Genomic DNA, 7,278 nt, shown 5'->3' with positions numbered 1-7,278 from the left:
TGGTCAGCAGTATGTAGGAAATACAAGAATTCATGCAAATACTGTATTGCCATTCCAGATTATTTCTTTCAGAAGTGGGATCCTAATCATGTGAAGTAATATTCTTGCTTTAAATTTTTAAGTAATGCAAGGCTATCTTACAGGTCTATTCCAGTCTTCCTGCACTCAGAAGTGCTCCACAAGTCAAATTAGTGAATGATGACCCATAAACAGACAATTAGGACAACAGAATAGACTAATAAGTGAACATTAGTCATGCCTACTGAATAGGGAGATCCCAGCTCGAAATAATGTTTAGCAAATTAATTCCTAATACTGTACAGGGAAAACCCATTAAATCATTGACATTGTGTTTTCGAGCAGCACATTAAGCTTCCATATAAAAGTGATATTTATAATCATATATTGGCTATTTCTTTTTGTTTGAAGATAATATTAGGCAAATGCTAATGTATATGACAGGAAAGGAGGTCAAGAGAAAAGAAAAGGGTGGAGACCGGGATTAATGAAATTAGTGCACTACCTGGTTATCATAGAAAATTATATGATGTTGGAGCTGAAATACACCTTTGAGGATCTATTCCACTTCCCTTATTTTACAGAAGAGAACTCTGGGAGCCAGAGAACTAAAAGTAACTTCACTAAGGTCACATAAGAAGTTTCTGGAATAGCAAAGAATAGAACCCAGATCTGCAGACTGCTATTCCCCTGTTCTTTACCAGATGTCACATTGCTTCTTGGTAGTTCATTCATACCACATTGTGATAGATAATGGGGGGTGTGGGGAGAGAGGGGATGGCTTTGTTAGTATAAGAAGTGCCCAGGAAGTCTGCTTAGACAGTGCTAATTAGCTCAGAGTGAGCTTTTTCTTCTAGTGACAGACATCTCATTACATCACGGGACAGGCCGTTTTTACTTTTATGAGTTCTAGTTTTAGAAAATGTTTCCTTATATAGAGCCAAAATTTGCTTTCTTACTATAATTTCTACCTTTCCACTCCATCCTTCACTCCCTTCTCCTACCCTACACCCCAGAACTCTGTAATATAAGTTTAATCTCTCTACTTCCAAATAGTCTTTCAAGGATGTTCAGCTCATCAGAAATATCCTATGAACAGTATCACCATAATACTGGGAAAATAAATAAATGTCATAATCCTATTTAAAAAGTCATTAAAAACTTATGTGTATATCATCCTTAGTTCAAGGATTATACATTTAGTTTGCTAATAAACTTCATTACTGTGATCTTCATCAATTCATATAAATATTCCTTTATTTTGATACATAACTAATCAACACTATGGTTGTACAAATCCATTCAGTGCTAGGACTTTGTGGGAGACAATTTGATATGGTGGAAAGCTCAATTGCTTTAGATTCAAAGACTTCAGTCTAATTCCTAAGTCTGTCACTGTAACTGACCTCAAGCAAGCCAATTTGCCCTTCAGAGTCTTATGTTCCTCATCTTATAAATGTGCAGAGATAAACTGGATAAACCTCTACAATCCTTTTTTTGGCTTTAAATCTATGGTCCTATGTAAACAACTGTATCAGTGGCTCATCTCACCAAATTTTGGGCATCTTGGTCAGGCTGTAGTGCTGGAGGACCCTTTCACTAAGACATTCTATATGCCTGTTATTCCTGCTATATATTCTTATGGTTTCATATTCACTTTTAAAGCTCAGCTCATGTGAGATAGCTAAAATTGCTTAGGATGCCAGACATGATATTTTGATATAAGTAATGGATTAACATCAATAGTGTAGTTTCAAAACTATCAATGCCTTTCCCATATCATTTTTACTTTATTTTGTGCTTAATGCCATATTGACATAACACTCTACACCTTCTCAAAGGACAGGCTCACCTTGACATGAAACTCCCTGATTTGCTATCTTTTGTGGGTATATTTGGGGCAAGATGATGTTTAGATAGTAGAATTCAGGGAAAGTACTCAGGATTGTGCCCTATTGTTTGGACAAACCTTCAGCTTTTGGGGGGTTTTCCTCATAAACATAAAACAAATATTATGCAGGGTTTTGGTTATTCTTTTATGTATACCACTTCTGACACTTTCTGACTTTTAAAGTTCTTTAGAGTCGTGGTCTCAAATTCAAACAGAAAGAGTTGGGGCACTAAGGATCCTCTTGGGCCCTATATTGACTTAGAAAACCTCATATTAACATTATTTATGTTGCATTGTAATTTATTTTGTTAAATATTTTTTCAATTAAATTTTAATCAAGTTTGGGAGGCATTCAGGAATGCTTCTGGTAACAATGTGCTGGCTTGGAGGGGAGCTAGTGTTTGACAGCTCTTCTTTATAATATGGTTCCATTCTACCTTTCCAGATTGACTGAAAATTACTTCAGTTCACATGTTCTATGTTCAAGCCAAGTTGGCTAGACACAATATTCTGTCTCTCATCTGTGTGCCTTTACATTCCTGGATCATTCTCATTTTTCACTTATGGCTCTTGGAATCTCTAGTTTCCTGCAAAACACAGCTCAGGTGTCACCTACAGGAGGCCTTTCCTGACACCTCCATCATACCCTTTCTCACAATTGACAGTTCTTTTTACATCTTAAATAACTTTGCATCTACTTTGTATTTACTTATGTGTGTACACACTAATTCCCCCCAATAGAACATACATTTCTTGAGGGCAGGGGCTGGGCCATTTTTTTTCTTTGCCTCCCCAGAAGCTAACATAAAACATACTTGGCACTCAAATAAATGTTTGTTGAATGATTTAATTGCATTCTTGCAATTTCCAGAACTCAGTCATCAATACACAATGCCCCTGGATGTCAGTCTATCAGATTTATTAAGATGTCCCTAGTTGGTTGAATCTGTACAGCTTCCCATAATGTCAATAATATCATCAGAAATAATTTCTTCTTGCCTTGTTATATTATCAAATGCTTCTAATTAATATGAAAAAACAAAAAAGTTATTACTATTTTTAAAATGACTTCATTAATATGGTAAAGAGTTGGATGAAAAGAGTGGGATGGCATAAAATCAATTATAAGATGTCCAGGAATGCTACTATCATATGATTTTAAAATCATAATGTATTTTATATAGTATACTAGCATTCTTAGTAAGAGTGCTTTTAAGCAATAATAAAGCAAAAATTATATCTTTTCTGCAATTGTAATTTCTTCCAGAATGTAACGTGGTGGGCTACATGTACTCAGTGCTTAATAAACATGTATCAAATAATAACTGACTGAAATAACTCATGAGTTCGATACATATGTGTGACATAGAACTGGATTTGGGATCAGGAAGCCCTGGATTTAAATTCTGCCTCTGTTATTTACATTATATGATTTTTCTTGGGTAAGCCATTTAAACTTTTGAGGCCTAAGTAATCTCCTTTTTAAAATGACAGCATTGGATTTGATGGCCTCTAACCTTCCAGTTTTAGATCTACGGTCCCAGGATAATGCAGTACCCTAATTTTATGGTCAATTCCATTTCTTCTTTCAGCTGAAGAAAAACAAACTACATTCCTGGGATAGAAGTGTGGGTTAAATTTGCATTCAAATTCTAGAAGCATGTAGGTGTTAATTGTCGTATTGGCATTCTTGACTGGCTGGTCAAGAAGAATAGCAAGCAAGATCTTGCCAGAAATGGAAAGTGTGAAAAGCTGGCATGACTAAGGATGACTGCATTTTTTAGTTCCACTGTAAACCTTGATTTTCTAGAATCCAAATAACCCAAATCCTCAATTAATTGTGATATGTCGTCTGTGCTTAGCTTTCAATAGAAAGAGGCAAATGACATTTTTTTTTAATCAGAGGATTTATTTTTTAAAAAGAGGTCATGTCCTAAAGACATTGCAGATTCCAACCCCTTTTATTGTTCTTTCTTTATCACTAGCAAAGGTTTAGACTTTTGCATTTTTATTTTCTTTTTTCTTTCTTTTTTTTAATTGTGGACCCTTTTGGCAGTCTGGTGAAGGCGATGAACCCCTTGTAAGAAAATGTTTTAAAATGTAGGAAAGAAAATGGAATTAAAAAGTAAATGAATTATATTGGGATACCTGTAAAATTACATATTTTGAAAATAAATTCATAGACTTAAACTTCAGAACTAATGATCGATCTCTTTTACAATGACAACATGGACAGAATGATGACACTGAAGCAATGAAAATCCTACCATTATCAAAAAATATCTAATTAAGAAAACTAGATGACTCATTTATGCTTCAAAGTATAAAAATATATTTTATTCATCTACCTATTTATTTGCTTATTCATTCTTTTATTTGTTAGCTATCTATTTACTTACTGATTGAGGAGGTGCAATAGCTGTTCCTTGGCTTGACACCAATGTGGATTGGCCTGGAACATATAACTTCTCCCATTGTATCTACCATGGACCAATCCATCACTTCTTAGACAGCCTAGTGACCCTCCACTCCTGGGGGCTCACCACATTGATGCTGGACTTAATGCAAATACATCTGATTAGCATTTACTCTATTGTAGTTGAGAATTCAGGAATTCAAATAACCTAATAGTCTCCTAGTCCTGGCAGCAGGAAATGCAGGGTTTTACCATCATGTGCAGCTGAATACATTTGTAAGTATGTGCATCTTCAATTTAAAAAGTTAAAAGAAGGGGCGCATTCTCATAATTTTCAATTGTGTCTTAATTCAATTAATTAGAATTTGTGTTATTTAAGCAGTCTGGTAATTTAAGGTTTTCTTTTCTGTTCCTGATTCCTCTTAATATAATGTCCATTATCTTCCTTACCTCTTAACTTATGGGAAGTGAGAACATTTTTACAAATCTAAAAACAATTTCATTAACATTTGGGGAGAAGTTTAACGACAAGGGACTCTTTTGTGTCTTGATTCAAATCATCTTAGTGACAACCGAAAGCAATTGCTGACAAGTAGTGAATGACAGTCATAGATAGATATAGATATATAGGTATATAGGTAAAGATATATACACAGAGAAATGGAGATCTATAGATCTATATTTATAAATGTATGCATAATTAGACAGACAGATCTACCATCTAACAGTCGTTGAACAGCTATGAGCAATCGCTTACATTATCTCTTGTATGTATGTGTGTGATTGTGCACACACATATTGCGTTGTTCACTCATTCAGTCATGTCTGACTCTTTGTGACACCATGGGACACAGAACATCAATGACATACATGGGGTTTTCTTGGCAGGGATACTGGAGAGGTTTGCCATTTCCTTCTCCAGTGGATTGAGGTGAATAGAGTTAAAGTGACTTGCCCAGGATCACATAGCTTGCAAGTGTTTGTGTCCACACAACTAGGCCCGGCACTTTAGCCACAGATCCACACATATACAAATACATATATACACATATATACATACATGTATACATACAGCCATAGATATATGACCATGAATATACATGCACCTATCTACATACATATATGTAAATACCTACGTAATGTCCTGCTTTAACTTTTTATAAGTAAGTACTTAGTTTGGCAAGGTCTTTAACATTTCCATATTACATGTAAGTACTTTTAGACAAACTATAGCAAATGAGAAAGTTTCTGTTTTCCTTTTTCTACAATATTTTCTCTCATCATTTAACTTTGTTCTTTTGAGGTGGCTATAAGGAAGATAAGCAGGTACCCATTCTTTCATTCTCAAGTCATCATTGTACATATGTGTACATTATATAGATAAAATTGATACATGTATATACATCACCAGAGAAATACTGATTGCATATAAAATCATTACGTATAACTATACTATGTGTATTTGTACACATACATATACATATATATTCACACATAGTGAATATATACTACAGAAAAGCTAGGTGGTACTGTGGATAGAGTGCTGGACCTGGAGTCAAGAATACTCTTTTTCCTGAGTTCAAATCCAGCCTCCAACACTTACTAGCTGTGCAACCTGGGAAAGTTGCTTAGCCCTGTTTGCCTCAGTTTCTTCATCTATAAAATGAACTGGAAAAGGAAATGGCAAACTGCTCCAATATCCTTGTCAAGAAAACCCCAAATGGGTCATGAAGACTCAAACAGGACTGAAAAAATTACTAAAGTAATGTGTGTATGCACATATACACATACATTTATGTATGCACAGATGGACATATACATGTGTACATATGTTCCACTCATAGGTCTAGTCATAGTCTTTCCATTTGAGACTAACACTTAACTATCAACTTTCATCACATCTATGCACTGAACTAGGAGTGTCAACAGATTCCAAATTTCATAACCCAATGAAGCGCTTTAGTACATTGACAATTAGAAATGAATCTTGTCAGTTTTGAAAAATAGTTCCCTGAAACTGTAGTCACTACATTATTTATTCAAATTTCAAAGAAACGTAAGCCTTTCTCTTTATATACACTACCAAATATGAAGCCAAATACACTTGAATCAGTTCTCCATGCCTTTTTCTGAATGGTCACATCTACTTTACTAATTCGTTAAAGAAAAAAAAATGCTGTATAGATTAATTGCTGATTCCATTAGTTCTTTACCTTCATCTGCTTCAGCTGCCCCTTAGATCTTACTAGGCTTCATATATTTATTTCCATAACTGCATAATGCATTTTCCTGAATCTCTTGCTTCCTTCCTCTGCTAGTTCTATGTCAGTGATGACTGAGAAGCAAAAAGTACTAACAAAGTCTTAGCATTCATTGGTTAAAACACCTCTCTGGTTCTTCTGTTCCCTAATCTATTTTATTTTTTTATTTATCTCTGAGTAATAACAGCGAAAGCTAGCATTTATACAGGTCTTTAGGTTTCACAATAGGCTTTACAAATAGTATCTTAATTTATCCTCATAACAACTCTGGGGCAATTGTGTGTATTACTATTGAAACTCATTTTATAAATAAGATACTGAGGCAGACCCAGGTTAAATATCTTGCCTGATGTCATACAACTAGTAAATATCTGAGGCTGCATTTGAATTCAGATCTTTCCTGATTCCAGGTCTAGGGTCCTATCCACTAGACCACCTCCCTGCCTAGAAGAAAAATTGTCTCTTGGACACCAAACAGGCACTAACTTCCTTTATCTTTTTTAGATATAAGTGACTTGTCAAAGTCTTTTACATTTCCACAGCGAATGTAGATTCTTTTAGATAAACTATATCAAATAAGGAAGCTTATGTTCCTTCTGAAGTATAATATTTTCCCTCTCACCATTTCAAAGTGGTACTTTGAGAGGACCTTAAGGAAGCCAGTCACATTGCCCAGTGTGGCATCCTTGAAA

The sequence above is a fragment of the Trichosurus vulpecula genome, chromosome 3 (assembly GCF_011100635.1).
Source record: "Trichosurus vulpecula isolate mTriVul1 chromosome 3, mTriVul1.pri, whole genome shotgun sequence".
Taxonomy (NCBI): Eukaryota; Metazoa; Chordata; class Mammalia; order Diprotodontia; family Phalangeridae; genus Trichosurus; species Trichosurus vulpecula.
The sequence above is the reverse complement of the archived record's forward strand: the minus strand, read 5'-3'. Positions refer to the sequence as shown.